The 26,841-nt window shown below is 42.2% G+C and overlaps 1 long non-coding RNA gene across 1 annotated transcript; it reads left to right on the top strand.

The window, feature by feature from the left end:
- The first annotated feature begins 6 nt into the window (after positions 1-6).
- On the top strand, positions 7-26,453 carry LOC121135927. The gene is made up of 3 exons (XR_005873044.1): positions 7-540; positions 21,086-21,253; positions 26,393-26,453. It is a non-coding gene; the product is annotated as an uncharacterized LOC121135927 (long non-coding RNA).
- Positions 26,454-26,841: the final 388 nt, after the last annotated feature.

Below are 26,841 nucleotides of genomic sequence, written 5' to 3'. Positions count from 1 at the left end.
CATGACCCTGTCTCCTAGCTGGGTGAGGAGTTTCAGGACCAACTTGGAGCAGGCCTAGGACCAGAAATCACTGAAGCAGACTATTTTCAAGGGTATTTGCCAAGGAGCTGATTGTTGGGGAAATGAGTATTAAGGAGCCTTGGGAAGGGCTAAAGAACCAATCCATCGGATCTGAGGAACCTCCCCACAGGCTGGGCGCCCGAGTACCAGCTTCGACATTCTCTTCACTTTACTCATTCTAAGTTTTGTTGTCTCCCACATTTTCCACCTCCAAGGAGGCCCCCAACTTTTGCAAATATTCCAGTGTTGAAAATACACATCCAAAAGAGGAAGCTTCCTGACAGTGTTCTGTCAAGGAGCAAAGGGCCCTCCCCGGAAAGCTGCTGCCTCCTCTCTCCTCGCTTCCACACACCCTCCTCCAGCCTTCAGCGCCGAGCATCTCCACTGCTACCCAGGAAAGCCCGTGCCTTTTCACCCGGAACACTGCCCGACACCTCCTCTGCCCACCCACCTCTCAGGAGCTGGGAACGTCACCAAAAGGTGAGTAACTATGACAGAAGTTGATGACAGTTTCCCCTAAATGGTGCTTTGGATTTGAAAGAGGTCTGGTGGGGAGAAAGAGAACGTATCCTAGAGCTGTCTTTTGATAAACCTAGAAAAAGGGGTAAGAACCCACAGTGGTGAGGGAACCACTGGAAGAGGCTTCTCAACTGTCAGGACATGGATGTGTGCTGCCATGGAGGAGTGCCAGGCTTGTTGGTAACCAGGGTGAGGGCCAGTTGGACTTCTGTTCTGAAGGAGTTAGCTGGCAGTATTGTCAGTGAGTCTCTCCTGGTCAGCAAGGGAACTCTGACGTGGGGCTTACATTTCTTTATGCTTCCTGCACTCCCTCTTTCCCCTAGAGTGGTCCCATTAGTGAGTTTTTGTGCATGAATCTAAGTTGTGACACCTTCCTATTTTGTATAATACAGCAGATTGAGCTCCAAATTGGAAAAGATAAATACAGCAATGGCTGCTTCTAGCTCTGTCTGGCAGTCTGAGGACTAGGTCCTTCTCAACAGCCCTTCACTGTCCTTTAAAGTGCTTCTCCCATCCCAAAAGATGTAAAAGAGACCAGCTAGACTCCCTCTGGGCACACGTGGATTCCTCAGGTTTGGAATTCTGTTTTCCTTCAAGCTTTAGGGGAGAGTTACACAGATCAATCAGAGTGATTACCTCACTACTGAAAATCCAGAGGGGTATGCAAGCTTGAATATGCCTGGATCCTCTCCTGTATCCTTCCCTTTCTCCCCATCCCTCGCCTTACCTCTACTGTGGTACCATTGCAGTCCGCACATTCAGCCACCTTCTACGTCTGGGGTCCACCCATGGCACCAGTGGGGGTGGGCAGTTACAATGCCAGCTGCTCTGAAGCCATCCCAGCCTCCTCCTCAGTAGACCAGACACCCTCCCTCCCCTCCATTCAGCTCAGAGCCAGAACGTTTGCCTTCTCAGCTCTGCAGTTAGGTCTGCTATCCCCTTCTTCTGTTTGGGAGAGGCAAAGGGAGGTGAGCTCCCTGCAACTGAATCGGCCTTTGGTTCATGTTTTCTCCCCTTGTGTATATATGCCATATGTAAATATGCCATATATGTGTCAACAAATGGATCTATGCCATCTTTTCTAATCGGCATGCAGATAGGAATTTTGAGTTTCTTCTCAGTAACTACTATGATGAGCACTGGTATTTTTGTACAAAAGGAAAAAACAGAAAATGGACTGCTGTAGTCTGCATGGCAGACATGATGATAGCAAAGCAATGCATATCTTAGCGTGTGTTGTCATAGTTTGCAGTTCATCTTAACAGTGCACCCAGTCTGTATTTGCATTGACATTATTTAAGCTCTATGTATAGTTCTTTGCCTATATTTATATGGTTCTTGGGGGGTGCTATAAACTGACAAATCTGTAATTCAAATGCATTGTCTCACTGACATGGGAAGACGAGTTTTAAAAGGGGTAATTTTTTTTTTGGTACCAATAAAGCTTTTGCTGATGAGCAGAAACCAATGTCATGCACTGAGAATAAAAACCCGTGCCCACTTGTAATGTTCTGTGTTTCAGGTGTCTCCACTTTAGGGTCTCACCCCTGGACCTGTGGGGGCTGAGGAGCAAACACAGCGCCCAAGCTTGTCCCTTCCTGTGACATGCTTCCTTCAGGGCCACAGCCCTGGGGACCAGCCTCATGCCTTGAAGAACTAGTTTTTCTGTACACTCCACAGCTGGAGCTGGGTAGAGCTTGTGATCCAGGTCCAGGAAAGCTGGGGCCCTGGGAAGGATAAGCAAGAGGACACCTCCCCCCTCCCTGTCCCCTCCTCCTCCTCACCTTCCATCCTCCTTTTCTTAAAATGCCTTTCGACAAAGTTAGTCCCCATTATAGTAACTGCTTTTCCTACAGACATTCTCTACCGCCCACTACTTCTTCCCATAGCTGTTTTTGTTTTTAATGTTCCGTTCATTACATTTGGGCATCATGGCTGGTGTTCCTCTCCAATTTCTGATCAGAGAAGATAAGTCATTTACCTTCTGGACTGTCATATCTCTCAGATGACTCCTTGTAGCTCACACTCAGATGTGCAACCAAGTTCTCTGTTCCCTTCTAAGTCACCCCTCTAGAAATAACCCTTTCTCTTTCCCAGGATTCCTTAAGAAAAGTATGTTGGCCGGGCGGTGGTGGCGCACGCCTTTAATCCCAGCACTCGGGAGGCAGAGGCAGGCGGATCTCTGTGAGTTCGAGGCCGGGCTGGACCAATAGCCTCCAAAACAATACAGAGAAACCCTGTCTTGTAAAACCAAAAAAAAAAAAAAGAAAAGAAAAGTATGTTGGTGAAGGTCAGCCAGGTGGTCTCTTGGTCTCTCTGAAGGTGCTGACTGAAAAGCAGGGACCAGCCTGGATGGAAAAAACTCTTTCAGGCTACGTCTTTAAAGAAATGTTTTTTGATGTGTATGAGTGTTTTACCTGCATGTATGTTTGTGCTCCTCATACCTGGTGCCCAAGGAGGTCAGAAGATGTCTTTGAATACCCTGGAACTAGACTCAGGATGTTTGGGAGCCTCCATGTGGGTGCTGGGAACAGCAAGTGCTCTTAACCACTGAGCCATCTCTCCAGCCCTCAGCCTAGGGATATTCCCAACTTTCTTGCCAGTCCCAGATTGTTCTCCATAGGCATGGACACACAGACCGCTTGGCTTCTTTAAAATGGGGGCCAGGAAGTAATTAATTTAAATAAATTTAAACTTGGAAAGAGTTAGGGCCTTACTGATAACAGAAACCATAAAGCAGTCATAATAGCACTTGCTTTTCTCCCCACTCTAAGTGCCCTCCTAAAGCACTTGCTAGAAAGGATGTCCACACATACCCCTAGCCCCATGCCCCCCACACACCGGTAAGATCCTTTCTGAAGCATGGCCCCTTATTTCTCCTTTTATTCTCCTATCTTATCCTCATTGGGCCTCTATCTTCTCTGTTAATACATCAGATTTTTATTGGTAGTGGTGGTTTTTTGTTGTTGTTGTTGTTGTTTGAGACAGGTTCTTTCTGTCCTAAAATTAGCTCTGTAGACCAGATTGGCCTCAAACTCACAGAGATCCACCTGACTCTGCCTCCTGAGTGCTGGGATTAAAGGTGTGCACCACCAGTGGCCGTCTAAGAATTAGATCTTAAAAGTACAACTGCCTAATCTGGCATGCGGTAGGGAATGCTGTCTGGCTAAGATTGCTGTATCTTAAGACATTGGTTCAATGGGATGTAAAGGCCAGTTGGGTTCCTTGGGCCCAAGTGAACATGAAAAAGAGCATGCTCAGCTGGGTGGTGGTGGCACATGTGGTTAGTCCCAGTACTCAGGAGGGAAAGGCAGGCAGATCTCTGTGAGTTCAAGGCCAGCCTGGTCTATAGAGCAAGTTCCAGGACAGCCAGAGCTACACAGAGAAACCCTGTCTTGGAAAACCAAAGAAAGAAAGAAAGGAAGAAAGAAAGAGGGAAAGGGGGAGGGAGGGAAAAGACAGAGAGCATACTTACCTTCTTCGTTTCCAGTTTTAGAAAATAATTGCTTTGACCTCCGTCTGTAGTAATTTTTTGAAAGGTCCCCTCTCTTGGTTACATGTCCTCTCCGTGTGTCACTAAGTTTTTTAAAGCTCTACCAAATCTGCCTGACTACCTCCCAAGAATGCACATGGCCAGGCCCTGACAGGTCCATAGATAATCCATCAAGTGCCAACACAGTAGTCACCAGCTCCTGCCTTGCATCTGGAAGCAGGAAGGAGTGGAGGAATGGCATGTCCTTCACAGGTGAATGATTTTGCAACTTTACTGTAATTAAAACAAATACGTCCCCATCTCTGTGTGGTGTCATCAATTGCCTTCAGTGTGAACCTAAGTTATGAGAAATGGGCTGGGCATGGTGGTGCACACCTTTAGTCCCAGCATTGGAAGAGGCAGGTAGATTTCTGAGTTCAAGGCCAGCCTGGTCTACAGAGTGAGTTGGCAGGATGGGCAGGGCTATGTAGAGAACCCAGTCTCAAATAAATAAATAAATGAACGAATAAATAAATAAATAACAAAATTATGGTAGATGTCCTTTTGTATGCTGTGAATATATGTTTCTCTTATTGGTTTACGAATAAGGCTGTTTGACCAGGCAGGATGTAGACAGGCAGGAAGTATTGGCAGGGCTACCAGACTAGGAGAATTCTGGGAAGAGGAATGCAGAGAATGAGTCACAAGGGAGCAAGAGGGCCTGCATCACCAGTAAGCCAAGACAACGTGCAGATACACAGATTGATAGAAATGGGTTAGTAATTAAGAGAGAGCCAATAAAAAGCCTTAGCCATTGGCCAAACAGTTTATAATTAGTATAAACCTCTGTGTGTTTATTTGGGACTAAATGTTTACAACAAAAAGAAAGAGCCTGGTATGTGTGTGGAGCAGGAAATGTTCATCTTGGAAACTGGTGCTTTCTGGTTCTGACTCCTAGCTTGTCTTCTCTCATGAGTCTGTTTTCAGCAACACCTCCCTGGAGTAGCTCCATTCCCCACCCTGAAAACAACAGGTGCTCCTTGAAATAATGACCTCACTGCCATCTCCAAAAGACCATGTCACACACACACTGGGCCACCTCTAAGATGATGATGTCTCTCACACACACACTGTGCCTTCTCTACACTTAATCTAAGGAGTTAAATAATTTGTGTGTTTGAGAAGTCAAACAACAACCAGAAATTAAGCTTTTTGTTTGCTTGTCTGTTTTGTTTTGTTTTGTTTTGTTTTCTGAGACAGGGAGACGGGTTTCTTTTTGCAGCCCTGGCTGTCCTGGATCTCACTCTGTGGACCAAGCTGGTCTTGAACTCACAAAGATCCACCTGCCTCTACCTCCCAAGAGCTGGGATTAAAGGTGTGTGCCACCATCACCAGCCTGAAATTAAGCAACTTTTCATGAAATTTAAGAAAAGCAAATACTTGATCTGTCTGCATGGCTCAGTGGTTCTCAACTTTCCTAATGCTGTGACCTTTTAATACAATTCCTCATGTTGAGGTGACCCCCAACCATAAAATGATAAAATGATCTTCATTGCCGGTTCATAACTATAAGTTTGCTACTGTTAGGAATCATAATGTAAATTTCTGATATTTCTGATGGTCTTAAGCAACACCTATGACCCCCAAAGGGTTTGCAACCCAACAGGTTGAGAAGCCCTGACATTGCTGGTGCCTCCACACTCTGAGGGATCTATCTTTCCCTCACTCCACAGCAGATCTAGGCCCTGTGTACAGACTCAGCTACTACTTAGTTTTCTCCATGTCCCTACAACAGAAACCATCTCCCTTTGCAGACTTCTCCCCAACACAGCACAAGTGGTTAGATTGGCCCGACTACTGTGTTAGGAATACTGCTCTGGAAGTGATTTGGTCTAAGTTGCAGGTGTTCACACTAAACCTATTTAAATTTTTGTTTATGATATTGATTACAGAGCTCTCCCTGTCTGTCTCTATGTCCCTCTCTGTCTCTATATCAACAAGTGCTGTACTACAGAGCTACATGCCCAGTCCTTTAGACCCAGGGATGTCCTTTAGTGCTTTAGCTCAGTTTGTTAAGGGCTTGACTGGTCCCCTCCACCATATAAACTGATAGAGTAGTGCATGCTTGTAATCCCAGTACTCAGGGAGAGGCAGGGGAATCAGAAGTTCAAGGTCATTCTCTGCTACCATAGTAAGTTTGATGCCTAGAAAACATAAGATACTATTTCACAAAAACAACTATATGAAGACTTACATGAAAGAGAGAGCTAGTATACTAGGTACTTTTCTATTGCTGTGAAGAGATATCATAACCAAGGCAACTCATAAATAAAGGCATTTAATCTGGGTTTCATGCTTCTGGATGCTTAGAGTCCATGAGTCCATGATCACCAGAGCAGGGAGCATGTCAGCAGGAGGCAAGCAAGCTTAACGTGGAGCAGTAGCTGAGAGTTTACATTCTTTTTTTTTTTTTTTTTTTTTGGTTTTTCCAGACAGGGTTTCTCTGTGGCTTTGGAGGCTGTCCTGGAACTCGCTCTTGTAGACAAGGCTGGCCTCAAACTCACAGAGATCCGCTTGCCTCTGCCTCCTGAGTACTGGGATTAAAGGCGTGCGCCACCATGCCCGGCTTGAGAGTTTACATCTTGATCCGCAGGCATGGAGCAGAGAGAGTGCTAACTGGGAATGGCACAAGTTTTTGGAAACCTCAAGCCTCCCCAGGGACACACCTCCTCCCACAAGGCCGTATCTTCTAACCCTTCCCAAACAGTTAGACCAGCTGGGAACCAAGCATCCAGACATGAATTATTATTGGGATGGGGTGGAAAGACTATAGGAACCAGAGGCAGTGGATGGAGAGGAGGAAATGGAGTCCTCTGGACACAACAGAAACATTCTGATGTATTAGCTTTTGGTTTATCGTATTATATTTTGTTGCATTGTATTTCATAGTTACTTATGGGGGCCATTCTCATTCAGACCACCATGGCTGGGGAGGAAGAGCAAAAAACTTGCAGTTGCCTTCATGCCTAAGGCTGATTTCCACAGTGACTGTACCATTCTGCAAGCAATGAGAATTCCTCTCCCTATACATTCTTATCACCATTGTTTGTCAACTGTTTTGTATTATTATTTTTAAAATAGTTTTTATTTTAGTTTTGTACAGTGTGTTTTGATTGAATTCACCCTTCCTCAAATCCAGATCCACCTCCATCTCACCGAAATCTGTGTGCTCTTTTTTTAGCTGTCAGGTATAATTTATGCTCTCTTGGATGTGTGGCCTTCCACTGGGTCATGGTTGAGTTGCCCAGTTGGCAACACTGTCAAGTAAAGCTGAACCCCCCTTCTCTGAGCACTTATCAGTTGCCAGCAGCTCCTTGGCTAGTGGAGGGACTTCATATCCACCGTCCCTTTCCATGTTGGGTTTGGTCTGACTTGAACTTCCATGGAGGGCTTGCACATACTGTCATAATCACTTGCATTCATAAGTGCACCTGCTCTGTTGTGTCCAGAGGACTCCATTTCCTCCTATTTGTCTACTGCCTCTGGTTCCCATAGTCTTTCCACCCCGATACCACAGTGATCCCTGAGCCTTGGGAAGAGGAGTTTGTGAAACAGGTGGCCATAAAAGTCTTAGAAAAAGAACAATCAACAGCCCCAAAATTAGATTAGATGAGATATTAAAAAACCTAAACTGAAAGTAATGGAATAGAAAAAATTCAAAACCAACAAAGAGTCAATGAAACAAAAAATTGAGTTTTTTTAAAAAGATTAGCAACATTGACAAGCCCCTAGACAAATCAAGTAGATGGAGAGGGGATGGGAAAACTTAAAGATAAATGAGAAATAGGGATAAATAAGGATATTACCAAAAATTCTGAGGAAATTCAGAGAATCATAAAGAAATCCTTTGAAATATATTCTACCAAGCTGGAAAATCTAAAATACATTACATATGATATGCATATACATATGTATCCATGCACATACACATATATATATATGTACATATATATATTAAAGTTTAACCCAGAAGTATAAATAAAGAGATCCAATTTCACCCAGTGAGGTAGAAGCAGCAATCCCAGCACCCTCTGTAGAAATTGGTTAGTGGTCATAATTTTCTGCAATGGGTTATCACAGAAAACTTTTATTTCTCCTTCAATTTTAACATACAGTCTTGCTCAGTATAATACTCTGGGTAGTCAGTTGGCTTTCTTGGCTCAGAATACATCTTTCCAGGCTCATAAGCTTTAAAATTTCTGTCAAGTAATCCAGTATTATTCCACTAGGTTGCAGTTACAAGTGCTTTAACCTAGTTCTCCGCAGTGCCCCACAGCCTTTCTCTAGTCTGCGTTTCTAATGCTTTGACTATAGTGCAGCATGAAGAATTCCTTCCTAGTCTGGTCTGTTTGGTGTTCTACATGCCTCTTGCACTTGTATGAGCATCTGTTTCTTTAGGGTTGGGAAATTTTACTCAATTATTTTTACTGACATATTCTCCATGCCTTTGGTATGCCATTCTCTTTCTATGTCCACAATTTGGAAGTTAGGGTTTTTCATGGTGTTCAAAATTCTCTCATGTTCTGTTCATATTTAACATTCTTTCTCATTGACTTTTACTGATGATCTGATTCTTTGACTTTGTATTTCTCCCTTGACTCTGTTTTCAACATGATTAATACTGTTGGCGAGTCTACCAGTGAGGTTTTAGAGTTTTTATTTCCACCATTGTTTTAGTTTGGGTGTTCTGTAAAAATCAAACTCTAGTTTCATATCCTGGATTGACTTCCTTATTTTGTTCATCTCCTTGTGTTTGTCTTCTTTGACTCATTTGACCATGATTATGCTCATTCATCTGAATTCTTTGAGAGTTCTTCCAAGTAATTTTCAGAAGGGACCATTGCTATGGGACTTGTAGTTTTGGGAAGAGAAGTTAATTTTCTCTTTGACATCTTATTATTTCTGCACTAGGATTTTCACATTAGGAGTTAGTTGCTGCATTCTTTTTTTCAAGTTGGCTGCTCTTTTCTTTCACCAGAGGTGTTTATGGTGTATGGGGCAGGGGCTGGCTAATGCACAGCAAAGATGGGGGTCAGTTTTCTCTATCTGAGGTGTGGGTTACAGCTTCTTTCCCAGGGTCACTCGTCAGCAGCAGTCTGGTGCTTTTCAATTGCTTGGTCAATGGCACTGGAACAAGTTTCTGCTGCAAGTGTGAACTGTTCCTGTATATCAAGACCAGACAGGGCAATGGGGCAGTGCCAGACAGGCAGCTAAAGTGATCTTGGTGAGTCCTGAAGGAATGTAGTGTTCTGGTTCTCCAAAACAGTTATGCTGGCTGGAGAGTCCCTTGTGGTGATCCCTTGATGCTTGGAACTAGTGAGTCCCAAAGGTAGTGAGAGGGGAGCAGGTCGTAGTCTTTGGCAGGAAGCTTCCAAGTGACAAGAACGGATAAGGGGTGAGAGGTAGGCATTTGTAGCTTATCAGTGTCCCCAAGCCAGGAGAGATCTGGAATCTTGATAGCCCCAAAAGGAGGGAAAGGGTTCAGGAGGTCATGGTCCCTAAAATATAGCAGCCTCAGGACAGCAAGAATTTTTAGGGATGTTAAAAACGGCACAAGGATCACATCTGTATCCCTATGACTGACACTCAGGCTGGCTAAGGTGTTTCTAGTAGGGAGGGTCCTGGGATCTACTGAGTCTCAAAAGAAGGATAGCAGCTAAGGGGAAGTTCGAGTCCCTGGTATGCAACTACATGGCACCCAGAATAGTTGCCTGCTAGAACATCAAGGTAAGACCCTCTTGCCAAGGATACCAAACATTTCAGTTTCAGAATTATGAAAACTCAAGCTCATACTCACTTGGAACCCTCCTCCTTGGGGCACAGCTTTCACAGTATTGGAAGGTGCTATGCAAAATGCCAAAGAAGAAAAGTTATCAACAGTCCCACCCAGCTTAAGAGTCAGAAACACAATTATGGGACTGGTGGCTATCTATGAATTCATGATTCATAGATAAAACTAGCAAAGAACCCATGGGTGGAAAGGTCACAAGCTCTAAGTGACTATTAATGTCATATTACCTAAGTAATATAGTTTTCAAACACCTTGTAGTCACACATAAATAAATGTCTTATACAGGGTTCTTAATGCTTTGATAAAACATCATGACAAAGAGTAACTTGGAAAAGAAGGAGTTTGTTACATTTCCAGATACAAGGTGACCGTTGAGGAAGTCAGGGCAGAAGTTTAAACAGGGAAAGAACCTAGGGGCCAGAGCTGAAGCAAAAGCTATGAAGGAACACTGCTTAATGCTTGCAACTCGCAGCTTGCTCAGTCTGCTTCCTTATGCATCCAAGACCACCTGCCCAGGGTTGACACTCCACCATAAATCGGACCGTTCCAAATCAATAATTAATCAAGAAAATACATTATTTTCTCAGTTGAGGTTCCTTATTATCAAATGACTCTGGTTTGTGCCAAGTTGACAAAACAACTGTCTTAGTTATTGTTCTATTGCTCAGAAGCAGACATGGTGCTGGAGCAGTAACTGAGAGCTTTATACACTGATACTCTGGCAGCAGGCAGAGAAAGAAAGAGAGAGACTGGACCTGGGTTGGGCTTTTGAAACCTCAAAGTCCACACCTCCTCCAATAAGGTCATCCTTGCTCCAACAAGATCACACCCCCTAATCCTTCCCAAGCAGTTCCACTAACTGAGGATCAAGCATTCAAATCTATGAGCCTATAGGAACCATTCTCATATAAAACACCACACCAGCTAGTACAATAATAGTACCCAAGTTCAGTACCAAGCACCTACTTTTTGTCCTAATCCTGTGTCAATATGCATACATGGGCAAACACCCACACACAGGTACATGTGCACATATTACAACAAAATACACACAAAGTGGTTTATACTTTATTTTGGTTTGTAAAAATACCAATTTTTATTCCTCCTGTTTCTTTATACACCCCATCATACCCATACCAACACAATGTCTTCTTTTGGGGGGTTATAACCTGCTAAGTCTAGTACTTTTCATACATGCATTAGTTAGGGAAGATACATTGGAGCATGGAGAACCTAATAGTGGCCATATTCTCAAGGAACAACTACTGCCCCATACGCTGGAAAATGTCCATTATCAGTAGCTCCTTGGTGTGTGGTGGAACCCAGAGATCATCTACCCTATCTATGCTGGAATACTGGCTGACTTCATCTTTCATAGCTCTCCTGCAGGTAAAACATAGTTGTTGTGACTCCATGATTGCAGCCATGTGATATTCAGGAAATGGCATTTTACAGCACCCCTTCCAATCCTCACTTATAAAACAAAACATTCTTAGATATCTGTAAACAGCAAAGTAGAAATTATAAAACACTCTGTGTTGTGTTTATTGTGAATGTGCATGCCCTTGTACACATGCAAACCTGACAGCTTGAGTTCAATCCTTGGAAGCCACACAGTGGAAAAAGGGAACCAATTCCCACAAGTTGTCCTCTCACAAATGTTGGCAAGGTCATTGGGAGCATCAACCCCTTCACTTTGCTGATGAGGGTGTGAATTGGTCCATCTATTATGGAAATCAGTATGGAGGCTCCTCCAAAACCAGTAGCAGAACTACCAACCAAAGAGCCCAAGTCAGCACACCACAGAGATACTGGACATCATGTTTATTGCTGCACTAGTCACAATAGCTATGAAGACAAACCTGCCTTGATGCCTAAGCAGCTGATAATGGATAAAGAGACAGTGGGATGCATCTACATACTGGAGCTCTATGTAGCTATAAAGAAAAGTAAACCGTGGCATCTGCAGGAAGATGGATGCAATGGAGAGTCTGGTAAACAAACTAACCCAGACTCAGAAAGGCCTCTCATTCAGGTTATATGTTTCGATGTGTGTTGGGGGGGGGGGGGACACAAAGGTACTGAAAGCCGAAAGGGGACCATAGGAGGAACGAAGAGATGCTAAGGGCGGAGGAGGATGAAGAGAGAGAAATGAGTACATGTGATGAAAGACCCCCAGAGTGGGGAGACCCTCACTCAAGTCTCGGGTTAAGCCGACACCCCAATAATTCAGAGAGACCGTTCTTGATGCAAGCACACGAGGTTTTTTCAGGAAACCAGTGCACTGGGGCCGAGCTCATAACCCTCGCAGGGGCAGAGGAGTTCGACCCCCAGGAGCTGCAGTCGGGGGAGGGGGGGTTTAAAAGGGAAAAACCATAAAGAATGGGGGAGTTTAGGCAAACACCATAAAGAATGGGGAAGTTAGGTGATAGCTTGTGCCTTAACGGGAAGGTTATAAGTTATCTGGAGCAAGCATTCTTGGGGAATTGTACAGTTAAACATTGAGCAGGAATGGGGTGAGATAGTTCCTGGATCAGGGAGTGTTATCTTTTAAGTTTATCTTGAGGTCACCGGTTTCTCAGGAGAGGGCAGAAGAACAAATTACTCTTGCTGGGCTAATTGCTAGGGTTCTAAAAATGTTGAGTTGGGGTCTCTCAGTGACAGGAAAGTAGGGGGGGAGGCTGAAAGACCAGAAACAGGAGAGAAGGGGGCAGGTGTTGGGGAGAGTGGGGCAGGGGATTAATAAGCACAAAGAAAATGACATATGTGTATAAAATGCTACAATAAATCGATTACTTTGCACGACAACCTAAAAAATTAGAAAAGCCTGGTTTGTGGAGCTGGCTGTGTAGGTAAACTGCATGTTGTGCTCAAGTGGGGATCTGAGTTTGAATACACGGAGCTTACATGAAAATCCAGGCATAGAGCCAGCTTCTTCGTGTAACCCCAGCACTGGGAGTCAGTACCAGGAGATACTGGGGGCTCATTGGTGAAACAAATTAAAAGAAGAAAATATCTGATTTTACTCATGATTTGAGGCATGATGGGAGATGTCATTCTGAAATCTGTCTCTTACTGGTTGTTGAATAAAGCACTGTTGGCCAATAGGGAAGCAAGATAGGTGGGACTAGGAGTTGAGGAGGACTCTGGGAAGGAGAAACACAGGGAGTCACGATGTAGCTAGCCTCCAGAGGAGTAAAAGGTCCGGACCCTTTCTCCGGTAAGAAAAATACTTAGATTAACAATTATGGAGTAAATACTTAAGTCAGAGATAGCCAGTAAGAAGGCAAGCAAATGGCCAACAGCTTCATAATTAATATAGCCTCCTGTGTGTTCACTTGGGGACTGCAACCGTGGCAGAGCCCAATCGGCTAGCAGGGAAAAACAAAGTGGCTGGCAGAGGAAAACTACATGTTACAGAGGCACATAATCCCTAATAGCCAAATGTAAACAAGTAAATGTGTACATGTAAATAACATATACAAATCTTAGCCTGGTTAAAGCAGAAATATTTAAAATTTGGCAGCATGTCTTTAAATTGTTTAAATGATTTAACTCAGTAATTAAACAGCTAGAAAACTTTATTTTCTTTTTTGAGTAGGGTGTCTGTGCAGTCCTGTCTGGTCTGGAGATGATGTGTAGATCAGGCTGGCTTTAAACTCACAGACTGCCACCCTGCTCCACCCGAACTAAGCAACTAAATAAATGCAAAAGATTTAAGAGTGCTATTGCAATGCACTTTTAATTAGAAAAATTAGAAACTATCCAAATGGCTATGAGTTTATAGCACAGGGTTATTTAAGGCTTTGAAACACTGATAACAACTTAAGTATGGATGCAAAGTTATATTTAAAAGGAAACAAAATTTTACATAGGTATATCCTGGTTTTGATTTTGAAATATGTATGTCTGCACACAATGTATAAACAAAAACCAGAGCAAAATATCTGACACATAGCCAGCCTTTACTTTTTGATTATTGTTTACTTCATTATACTTTTTTTCTAAAATAGTCATCTATACATTTTAAAATCTGAAAAAGATAAATGTTATTTTGAAAGGAAAATTTACTTAAAATAATAAAAGTAAAATTTTAAGAAAAGAAATGATGGTTAGTAAGAAATTCAACTTAGTAAAGACAATTTTAAAAAGAATATTGAAAAGGAAAAAAAAACAACCCAGGTGTGGTGGCACATGCCTTTAATCCTGGCACTTGGGAGGCAGAGGCAGGAGGATCTCTGTGAGGTGGAGGACAGCCTGGTGTACAGAATGAGTTCCAGGACAGCCAAAGCTACACAGAGAAACCATGTATTGAAACAAAACAAAACAAACAAAAAGCCAAAATTACACACACACACACACACACACACACTCACACACACACTACAGACACATACTAACACACACTCACAGACACACACACTCACACACACTCAAAAATACACTAACACACTCAGACACACACTCACAGACACACACAGACATACGCACGGATACACACACACACACACACACACACACACACACACACACACACACACACACTCACAAGAAAACCCAGCTAGGAACGGGCACTCTGACTCAGTATCAGGTGCCCTGGCCACTGCTTCGATGCGTCAATTCAGCATTGCAAGTAAGCCCGAGTTTTAAGGGTTATGATGCTATTAACAATTCAAAGAAGAATCTGAGCCACTGGAGTAACTTGTTCAAGGTCACTGTAGGTACCAGGCAGATGTCAAACAGTGCTAGAAAGCCTGTTAAAAAACCATTCCTTGTTAATAGGTTCTTTAAATTTAAAGTGGGGAGCTTCCTTCTGATGCTCATTTTATCATACATAAGTGAAGGCGCTGGGGTGGGGACTCTAATTACCTTTATACCATAGCCAATCACTTTGAATACTGCCCGGGCACCTGAGCCTACTATGCAAACACTGCCATTGGTGTTGCTGCTGAAGGCACAGCCAGATGGTTGTGAATGTTCCTCCTCAGTGCTGCCTCCCCTGCTTGCAGCCTTAAACCCAGTCTCCCCATTGGTTTTTTCTCCTGCTTTGAGTAGTGTGAGCTGAGCTGGTACCAAGGGCTAACCAGTTAGATCACAGCACAGACCTCAGCAGTCACTGAGACCCTGGGAGTAGGCCTTCATCTTCAGACATTCACACAAGCCAGAGATAGTAAACAAACAAACAAAAATCCCACCCGACAACAACAACAACAAAAAACTTACAACTCAACACAAAAAGCAAAACCAAACCTGTTCAAATGGCTTCAAACAATCTTGCTGAATTTTTACTATGTAGACATTGCATGTTGTCAGAGAAAAGTCTACTTCCTGAGTCTTTGCTCCATTTAAAAACATGTCACATCTGTAAATGCTTCGTCTTTGGATAAAGTATGAGCCCTGGTCAAAACTGTGTTTTGAAATGTTACGGTTGTGTTTTCTTCTATGATGTTGGTGAATCTTTTTTTTTTTTTTTCGGTTTTTACGAGACAGAGTTTCTCTGTATTGTTTTGGAGGCTGTCGGTCCATCCCGGCCTCGAACTCACAGAGACCCGCCTGCCTCTGCCTCCCGAGTGCTGGGATTAAAGGCGTGCGCCACCACTGCCCGGCGGTGAATCATTATTTTATACCCGGAACTCCTTGTCTCTGCTACCTCTGTAGAAATACAAAAGTGGCAGGATGAAATGGAAAGCCAGGATGTGGTTGTGGAAGACAGGCCGGTACCAACTTGTATCTAGTTGCTTCTGTGTTCCAGGTGTGCACTTAGGTGCTTGAGACAGGGAGAGAGGATCCTTGTCTCATAAAGTCTACACTCATTTGGGGGTGGGGGGACAATCAGACAAAATAACCATTGAGCATTAAATGATGCATTGGGGGAGGACACAAAGTAGGAAAGATGGTTAGGAGGGATGGGATTGAATCAAAGTTTGAAACGTAAAGAAGCTGTTCAGGAAAAGCAGGTGGATTGCTCATGGAAAGACACCCCAGGCAGAAGAGATAGCAAGTGTAAAGGCCCTGGGGCAGGCATGTGCTTGCTGTGTTTAAGGAACCAGGATGGCTAAACAACTGTGGTAGGCTGAGGAAGGAAATGGGGTATGTACAGGCTGTGTAGGTTTATAGAACCTAAAGAATGTTTAATGAAGAATGTATATATTGTAGCTGAAACACAGTGACTCACTGAACTAGGACAGAAGGGCAGAGAAACTTGTGGCACCCATGTGGTACACAGCACAGATCTCAAAGACTACTGCAGGATACCAACATCACATTCCTAACACAGATGCAGCACACGACAGTGAGAGAGTCATGGGCTTTAGATCTGCAGAACAGGCCTGGTGGCCTCAGGAAAGCTGCCGACATTTTCCAGGGCCTCTAAGACAGGGTTATAAGATAGGTTAGCAACATGCTCATACGCCTGTGTTGATCAGGTATAATGCTCACATTATAAAATCAGAAGTTTCTGTAGGCTACTATTTTATTTCAGAGTCTGGTGTGGAATATTCCTTTACACTGTGTGAATATATGTCACTGTGATTGGGTTAATAAAGAAGCTGACTGGCCAATAGCTGGACAGGATAAGGTTAGGTGGGATAACCAAACTAAGGACACTGGGAAGACGAAGTGTAGAGTGAGAGGAGTTGTCAGCCAGACATGGAGAGGAAACAGGAGGAGCAAGATAAAAGGGAGGTAATGCCATATGTCAGAATGTAGACTAATATAAATGGGTTAATGTAAGTTGTAAGAGTTAGCTAGTAAAAAGCCTTAGCTATTGGCCTCGCATTTACAATTAATACTAAGTCTCTGTGCATTTATTTGGGAGCAGCTGCTGAGATACAGAGAAAACTCCTTCTACAGTCTTGTCTTTAACCAAGTGTATGTTTTACTTAAGGATGAGACAAGGTTGCCGTAAGTCCTGTTCAATAGTGTTGGATAACAACCTCTTTGTGTGTGTGAGTTTATTTTGTTTTTTCAAGATAGGGTGTCTTAGTTAGGGTTTCTACTGCTGTGAAGAGATACCATGGCCACAGTAGCTCTTTTATATAAAATTTTATTTAAATTAGAAACAATCTTATTTTACCTATCAATCCCAGTTCCCTCTCCCTCTGTGCCCCCCACCATCCCACCCCCCATCCACTCCTCAGGGAGGGTGAGACCTTCCATGGGGGATCATCAAAGTCTGTCATTTGGGGCAGGACCTAGGCCCTTCCCAGTGTATCTAGGCTGAAAGAGTATCTCTCCATGGGGAATGGTCTCCCAAAGTCCATTCATGCAATAGAGATAAAAATTGGTTCCACTGCCAGAGTCCACATAGCCTGCCCAGGCCTCCCAACTGACACCCACGTTCAGGGGGCCTGGTTAGGTCCTGTGTTGGTTCCCCAGCTGTCAGACTGGGGTCTATGAGTTCCCACCTGCTTTGGTCAGCTGTTTTTGTGGGTTTCTCCAGCATGATCTTGACCCCTTTGCTCATTACTCCTCCCTCTCTACAACAGGATTCCAGGAGTTTGGCTCAGTGCTTAGCTGTGGGTCTCTGCTTATGCTTCCATCAGCTACTGGATGAAGGGTCTAGGATGGCATTTAAGGTGCTCATCAATCTCATTATAGAGGAAGGGCATTTAGGGTAGCCTCTCCACTATTGCTTAGATTCTTAGTTGGGGTCATCCTTTTGGCTCTCTGGACATTTACCTAGCGACAGATTTCTCTTTAAACCTGTAATGATTCCCTCTATTAAAGTATCTCTTTTCTTGCTCTCCTCTATTCTTTCCCCAACTCAATCTTCCTGCTCCCTCCTGTCCTCCTCCCCGCTCCTCTTCTCCCCTTTTCTTTCTCCTACCTCTCCCCTCCCCCCACCCCCATGCTCCCAATTTGCTCAGGAGATCTTGTCCCTTTTCCCTTCTATGGGGGACCCTGTATGTCTCTCTTAGGGTCCTCCTTGTTTCCTAGCTTCTTTGGAGGTGAGGATTGTAGGTTGGTAACCCTTTGTTCTATGTCTAATATCCATATATGAATGAGTATATACTATGCTTGTCTTTCTCTGACTGTGTTACCTCACTCAGGATGGTTTCTTCTAATTCCATCCATTTGCCTGCGAATTTCAAGATTTCATTGCATTGCAATGAATGCACATATACAGAGGTAAATAATAAATGTTAACAGAAGAAGTAGAGTATTTACTAATGTTGCTTGTTAATGAGTGTTTAAGAGTATTTTCACATCTTCCTTTTGAAGTATTAGTTCTAGGTGAACCGTCATTAGAAATCTAAGCTGATTCCATTTCCTACCTATTGCAATTAGAGCAGAAATGAACATGTGTGTGCAAATGTCTCCATAGTAGGATATAAAGTCATTGGGGAATATGTCCAGAAATGGTATAAATAGTCAATGCAGTTATGTCGTTATCTTTTTGAAGAACTCAAGACTTATTGAACATTGGCTCTACAGTTTATACACTCCAATAGTGGAGGTTTGTCTTTCCCTCACATCCTTGGTAGCATGTGCTGGCATTGGTTTTCTTGATATTGGCCATTCTGATGTGGGTGGCATCTCTAGCTAGTGTTTGTTTACATTGCTTTGTGGCTAAGGACATTGAACAAGTTAAAAAACGTTCTTAGCATATAGTGTTTTTTTCTTTTGAGAACTCTTCAGTTCCATAGACCATTTACATATTTTAGTTTTAGTGTGTGTGTGTGTGTGTGTGTGTGTGTGTGTGTGTGTATTTATGACATGTGTGGTATGTGCTGGTGCCTGGAATAAAGCAACAGATCCCCAGGAGTTGAAGTTCAGGCAATTGTCAACTGATTGACAAGGATGTTGGGAAACAAAATCCGAGTCCTATGGAAGAGCTATCTCTCCAGGCCCCAACCCAGTCCATTTTGAATGAAGTTATTTGTTTTCTTGATGTTAGCTTTTTGAGTTTCTTGTATATTCTAGACACTAGCCCTCTGTCAGATGTGTAGCTGGCCAAGGGTTTCTCTCATTCTATAGGCTGCCATCTCACTTGGTTAACAGTTTCTTTTGCTGCTCAAAACCTTTTTTATTTTACAAGGTCCCATGTGTTAATTTTTGGCTTATTTCCTGATTGACAAGAGTCCTGTTCAGAAAGTCCTCTCTATGCCTATATCCTTTTTTTAGCTCTTCCATTTTTTTAGATTTATTTTAAAATTTTCCATTTTCCCTTTATTTTTGGGATTGTAATATAGATATATAATTTCCCCCTCCATTCCATTCCTCAAAGGCTCACACATACCCCTCCTGCCTCTCCTTTAAATTCATAGCCTTTTTTAAATTATTGCTACATGTACACATGTATATGTGTATTCCCAAATATTACCAGCTCAGCCTGAACAATGATGCTCTATGTCTGTATCTTGTAGTGTGATTCCTGTCTTTTCCTCCATTTGGAACTGAGTTTTGTGCAAGGTGGGAAATGAGGAGCTGGTTTCATTCTTCTGGTTAGTTTTAACTCTCTCTCTCACACACTCTCTCTCATTTATTTATTTAGTTTTTTGAGACAGGGATTCTCTGTATTGTTTTGGAGCCTGTCCTGGAACTAGCTCTTGTAGACCGGGCTGGTCTTGAACTCACAGAGATCCACCTGCCTCTGCCTCCCGAGTGCTGGGATTAAAGGCATGAGCCACCACTGCCCAGCTAGTTTTAACTCTCAATGTAGGCACAACCTATGATCACTTTGGAAGAGAGGTTTTGTTTTTGTTTTTTAAGATTTACTTATTTGATTTTAAATGTATGAACATTTTCCATGTATGTATGTATGTGTAACATGTGTGTGTGTGTCTTATGTCCACATCGGTCAGAAGAGGGCATTGAATTCCCCGCAAACACAGAAATAGATGGTTGTGAGCCACCATGTGGGCACTAGAACTGAACCTGGGCCAATGAGAAGAGAAACTTTTTTGAGACAGAGTTTCTCTGTGTAACTTCGGTTGTCCTGGAACTCACTTTGTAGACCAGGCTGGTCTTGAACTCACAGAGATCCATCTGTCTCTGCCTCTGCCTGGGATTACAGGCCTGTGCCACCACTGCCTGGCTGAGAAGAGAATCTTAATGATGAGTTACATATGCCAGGTTAGTCAGCGGGCATGTCTTGTCTTGACTGCTAATTAATATAGGAAGACACAGTTCATTGTACGTGGCACCATTCCATAGGCAGAGGGTCCTGAACAATACGAGAGAAGAGAAAGCTAGATGAGTATCATAAGCACATTGCAACCAAATAGGTGAGTGTCTATGCATTCATTCTCTCTGCCATTGACTGTGGATGTGATGGGAGCAGCTGTTCACCTGATGCTGTAGCTTTCCTGATGTAATGGATTATAATTTGAAGCTGTTAGCTAATATAAACTCTTTCTCTCCTAACCTGTTTTTGGTCTCAGTTTTATTACAGCAACACAAATGAAACAAGAGCAGAGATTGGTATCGAGGAAGCAGAATTGTCGCTGAGATAAACCATGTGCTTCCATGCCATTGGGCTCTGTGGGCTGGAGAAATCACAGAGAGCTGGAAGCAGAGCATAATAGGGCATTTTTTAGGGAGCTTAAAAGATAGAGAACAGGGACCAGTGGGGGGCCTGGCTCATGAGGCTTTAGAGGGGAACAAGGACTATCAAGAATAGGAGTTATTCGTGTGGTATTTATAACAGTCACACTAGGACTGAAGAAGCAGCTGTTAACAGATCAGTACTGCTGAAATGAACTTCCCTGGGCTTCGTTGGACTATGAGAAAGTGTATTATCAGTATCAGCACACAGGGGCTGATACAGTTGTGGCCAAAAAGGCATGGGGTACTGTAGGAGGAAAACAATGCCACCATTAACCATGTGACTTACTAGAGGCGCATACAGATGAGGTAATAAAAGAGCAGTTTACCACACCGCTAACCACACCCACTTTAGACATGACTAAAGACATATACGGACGGACATAAAGATGTATACAGACGTAGGCGGTGAACTACGTCACTAGCCAGGCCCACTTTTGGGCATGGCTAGGGGTGTTACGGGGGAAGGCATAAAAGACTGAACAATGGAAGTCTTGCTCTCTTTTTCCAGCTTTCGGCTTCCAGTTCGGCAGCAGAAAACTACTCGGCTGATCTTGGTTACTTGTTTGGTATCTTGTGAGTAATTTCTACAATAAATACTTAGTTTTACTTTCAGTAAGTGTTTATCGTTACAGCATCAATTTGGTGTCAGGAGTTTCGGAATCCGGATCCAAGCACCCAGAAAAGCGGCTGCTCTTCGGCCAGACCAGGCACATGTGGACTCTCCTTTCACTAAGTTCCCCACCACTTTGCTCGGCAAGACACGATTCCTGCCGCTGGAAACCAGCACCTTCTACCTGCCGGTAAGGTTAGGTGGTATTCCGAGATTTCTCTCGTGGCCACGTGCTCTTTTACTGGCGGCCTGCTGACTTTGGTCACGTGCTCTTTCGCTGGCAGCCTGCTGATTTCGGCCTGAATAAAACTCCACTGGTAACAAACTTAACTGCTTTATACAATGTCAGCTAACGTTACGATGCAGGATGTTAAGAATTTTCTTGTTTTTTTGTATGGATGGGATCTTAGAAAGGGTTGAAGACCTACCTGAAAGGTACTTCCTACCCACGATGGTGATTATTAGTTTCATAATCAATATAATTTTGCTAAAGAAATGGTTCAAAAATAGGGCGAAACTTATATAGGTCATACGGTCATCACAAGATAGTTATGAAATCCTAGTACAAAGAATTCAGGAAATGCAAAATTCCTTGCAGGATAGTAAGGAATGTTTGGTAGAAAATATTCAGGATATTAAAAATGATAATGTAGGTCTGACAAACAGGTTTAAAGAAAACACAAAATTGAATTACTTTCAGGAAAAAATGTGTTCAACAGACAGAATAGAAAAAGTAGAACATAATGTTGAAACGTTTAACCAACAAAACTGTTCCATGTTTGATGATTTCACTAGCAAACTACAAAGACTGGAACATAAGATTGAAATGCTAACAGAAAAGAATTGTTCCATGTCTGAGAGCAATGACAAACTAGCTGTTAGAATGTCATTTCTGGAAGGCAGTTTACATGCCATTGAGATACTTTCTAAGAATGAGAATATTATATATTTGGAATCACATGTAAATAATGAATGCAAAAAAATGAAAGATTCCATGGCATCCTTAGAAAATTATTTGTTCAAAGAACTTCAAGAGCTCAGAGAAACAATGATGAATAGACTGCAGGTTTTAGAAGATGTCCAATCTGATACTTCAGAATCAGACATACAGGCAACAGGTCAGGACAGGAGTTTCCCAACACCTCTCAAATGCCAGAAAGATCTCCCTAAGGTTGCTATGCATTCACCTATGATTTTCCCAGTATCTGTAACAGAAAAACCAGCAACAAAAAAGCACTCAAATGGTCCCATTGCTTATCAATGGGAACCTATACAGATGAAGGACCTAAAGAAAATCAAGGAGGCCATTGTTTTGTATGGTCTTCATTCTCCCTATGTCAGAGAGCTCCTAACCTCATGGGCCACCGTAAATAAAGTAACCCCAAAAGACTGGGCCCAATTAGCCTTGGCAGTGCTCGAAAATTCTTGTCAAATTCAAAGGAGAGCTTTATGGAGGCAACAGGCAAAAGCCTTAGAGATTCGGGAATTAAAGAACGGTCATGAAGTATCCCAAGACAAGATTCTTAGAGAGGGTGCTTAAACTGACACACAGGTTCAGTCTGCATATGACCAGTACATGTTGTCTTTATGCCGTACAGCTGCTTTGAATGCCTTGGATAAGGTTTGTGAAACAGGAGAGATAATGCAACCCTATACCAAGGTATTACAGGGCCCAAGGGAAAGGTTCACTGAATTTTTAGAGAGATTATCCAGAGCAATAGAAGTACAAGTAGCAAATCCAGAATCTAGGTGACTCCTTATAGAATCGTTGGCATATGAGAACGCAAATCCTCAATGCAGGCAGGTAATTTGGCCATTAAAAATAAGATCAGCGCCATTGGAGGAATGGGTCCTACATATAGCGAAACTGGGATATAAAAGTCAGGATACAGGAGCTTGGGTAGGTGAAGCTTTTTCTACAGGCTTGAGAAGGCACCAAAATGCCAAATACCCCACCCGTGACGATATAGAGGCCTGGGTAGGGAAGGCAATCTCCAAGAATTTTAACAGACATAAAGATGCCACGTGCTTTAACTGTGGTAAAATAGAACATCTGAGTAGGAACTGTAGACAACGCATTCCTAGAAATAATGCTTTTACCAGGAATGCATCAAACAGAAGATCTCAGCCTCCTGGTTTCTGCAGGAGATGTGGAAAGGGCAGACATTGGACCAACGAATGCTGGCCCACTAAAGATAGACAAGGTAGATCTTTACAGCCAGAAAACAGGAATCGAGGCCTCAAGCAGGCCCCAGAAAGAAAGATTATCCGGTCATTCCCAGTGACAGTGGAGGACAGCCTCTCCCAGGACAATTAGAAAATCCACTGCCCATTGTAAATAATACGGCACTGGATAATACATTAGCTCCAGAGGATGAATCAATTATATCAGGAGGAAATGCAAAACATATATTTTGGCAAACTTCTATACAATATCATAGACCCAAGTTACCAGTTAAAGCAAATAATATGGCGATTAATGGCATTTTAGACACCGGAGGTGACGTCACCATCATTAATCAGAATTCCTGGCCCCCAAATTGGGCTTTAGAAGAGTTTAACATTCAATTCGTAGGAATTGGAACCCTATCTGATGTTAAACAGAGCATTAGATGGGTTGACTTTATTGGGCCAAAAGGACAGAGAGGAAGGTTAAAGCCATATGTTGCAGATATTGCTATAAACCTCTGGGGTCATAATCTATTACAGCAATGAAATACGCAGATTAACATTCCTCCTGTATCAGCTAGGAATTATAGACAAGCTCTTAGTGGTAGAAAGAATATAGTAAGGCGGTACAGAAAACAGATGCCAAATGTACAGGCGGTACAGAAGCAGGATGCTAGTGCCAAACCTACAGAACAACCAAAAGCTCTACCCTTAAAATGGCTTACAGATGAACCCATCTGGGTGGGTCAATGGCCTATGACATCTGAGAAGTTAGAGGCCTTGGAAAAGTTAGTTCAGGAACAGCTAGATGCTGGACATATTGAGGAATCAACTAGTGCATGGAATTTACCTGTTTTGTTGTCAAGAAGAAGTCTGGTAAGTGGAGAATGGTTACTGATCTTAGAGCCATCAACAAGGTAATTCAGCCTATGGGGTCTCTACAACCTGGGATGCCGTTACCTTCTCTAATTCCTAAGGATTGGCCAATTATAGTTATAGACTTAAAAGATTGCTTCTTCACCATACCATTACAAGAAAATGACAGAGAAAAGTTTGCCTTCACGGTACCTACCTATAATAATTCCCATCCGGTACAGAGATTCCAGTGGAAAGTACTACCTCAAGGTATGCTAAACAGCCCAACTTTGTGTCAATATTTTGTGAATAAACCTCTAGAAATAATTCGTAAAAAATTTTCACATTCTTTAATATATCATTATATGGATGACATATTACTGTCTGATTCAAATAAGGATACTTTGGAAAAGATGTTTGAAGCAGTAAAGGAAACTTTGCCTCGCTGGGGATTACAAATTGCCCCAGAAAAAATACAAAGAGGAGATTCTATTAACTATTTAGATTATAAAATAGATGCTCAGAAAATTAGACCGCAGAAAGTACAGATCAGAAGAGATCATTACCAGACTCTTAATGATCTCCAAAAACTATTAGGAGAAATCTCTCAATTACAGACAATTATCAGTGTAGAAGGGCATGATTTAAAACACCTGAAAATGGCTTTTAAAGGCGATAAAGACCTAAACAGCCCACGAGTACTATCAGCTGATGCTGAAAAAGAATTAGAATGGGTAGAAAAGAGAATATTATAAGCACATGTGGACCATGTGGATCCAAAGCTGGACTGTGTTCTGGTTATTTTACCATCTAGAGAATACCCCTCAGGAATATTAAGGCAGAGGGAAGACATCATACTAGAATGGGTATTTCTGCCACATAAACAGAATAAAAAATTGAAAACGTATATAGAAAAGAGCTCTGATTTGATATTAAAAGGTAAGTTAAGGCTTCATCAACTGACTGGGAAAAACCCAGCTGAAATTATTGTACCTTTAACAAAGGATGAAATTTCCTCCTTATGGAAGGATAATGATTATTGGCAAATAGTTTGCAGTGACTTTTTGTGAACTATTAGTAATAACTATCCCAAAACAGAGAGAATCCAATTCATAAAGAAAACAATTTGGATTCTTCCACGTATCGTGAGACAAACACCTATTTCTGGAGTTCTTACCTTCTACACGGATGCAAACAAATCAGGTAAGGCAGAGTATAAATCAGGAAATATAAGTAAAGTAGTTCAAAGCCCTTACAACTCCATACAAAAGGCAGAGTTATGTGCCATTCTCATGGTACTTAAAGACTTTACAGAGCCTCTCAATATAGTCACGGATTCTCAGTATGCAGAAAGAGTTGTCTTGCACATTGAGACTGCAGAATTTGTTCCTGATAGTACAGAATTAACCTCATTATTTTTACAATTACAGGAAACCATCAGAAACAGAACTCATCCTATATATATATATATATATATATAACACACATCAGATCCCATACAGGTCTGCCAGGTCCTCTGGCACAAGGCAATGATGAAATTGATCGTTTATTAGTAGGTAATGTGTTAGAAGCTTCAGAATTTCATAAGAAACACCATGTTAACAGCAAAGGATTAAAGAAGGATTTTTCTATCACCTGGCAACAAGCCAAAGAAATAGTAAGAAATTGCCCCAGTTGCTCATTCTACAATCAAACTCCATTACCAGCAGGTTGCAATCCTAAAGGTATTCACAGAAATAAACTTTTGCAAATGGATGTATTTCACTTCCCAGAATTTGGCAGTGTGAAATATGTACACCATACCATAGACACGTTCTCAGGATTCCAATGGGCTACTGCCCTCAGCTCTGAAAAAGCTGATTCTGTTATTACACACCTCTTAGAGGTGATGGCTGTTATGGGTATACCTAAAACAATAAAAACTGACAATGCTCCAGCATATGTCTCCAGTAAATTGGAACAATTTTTCAAATATTATAATATAAAACATGTAACTGGTATAGCTTACAATCCCACAGGACAAGCAGTGATTGAAAGATCTAACCGAACCTTAAAAGAGATGCTTCATAAACAGCCAGGGATAACAAAGAGCCCTAAACACAGGTTACATAATGCTTTACTAACATACTAAATTTGAATTTTCTTAATGCTGATGAAAAAGGACAAACTGCATCAGAAAGACACTGGACTACAGAAAAGACTTCTGAACTGAACCAACCAGTGTATTTTAAGGATGTTATGACCTCAGTCTGGAAACCAGGATATGTGTTACGTTGGGGAACGTATTATGCTTTTGTTTCCACAGGAGAAGAAAAGCTTTGGGTTCCATCATAATTAATTAAGATTCGATCAGAACAGAAGACATCTCAGGAGGAGGAAGATAACAGCTCATCTACAAAGTCATATTCTACCATGGGTAAAGTGACCTCCTAAAAGGAAAGAGAAGTGTTTTGTTTTTTGTAAACAAACAGGTAAACTCAGCAAAGAATACTGGACATATGGATTCCTGAAGAAGAATGAATAGCTACCCTGAGGACCATCAAACAAACAATAACTCACTGTGTGGTATCAAAGTCTAAATCTCTCTATATTGGTTTTTATAGTACCCTTTTAATCTTTGTTTCTTCATATACTTCAGTCCCCATTCATTTAACTGAAGCTGGCTTTGGAGTTGGATTGGCTCTCCTACTCTAAATTCAAGCATATTATTTAAATAAAATTTAGAATTTCTGTATTATATCAAACAGCCATTGA

This window comes from Mesocricetus auratus, unplaced genomic scaffold (genome assembly GCF_017639785.1).
Source record: "Mesocricetus auratus isolate SY011 unplaced genomic scaffold, BCM_Maur_2.0 Super-Scaffold_100045, whole genome shotgun sequence".
NCBI classification, from domain to species: domain Eukaryota; kingdom Metazoa; phylum Chordata; class Mammalia; order Rodentia; family Cricetidae; genus Mesocricetus; species Mesocricetus auratus.
Note: the sequence above shows the minus strand (reverse complement) of the source record. Positions and strands in the feature narration are given on the sequence as shown.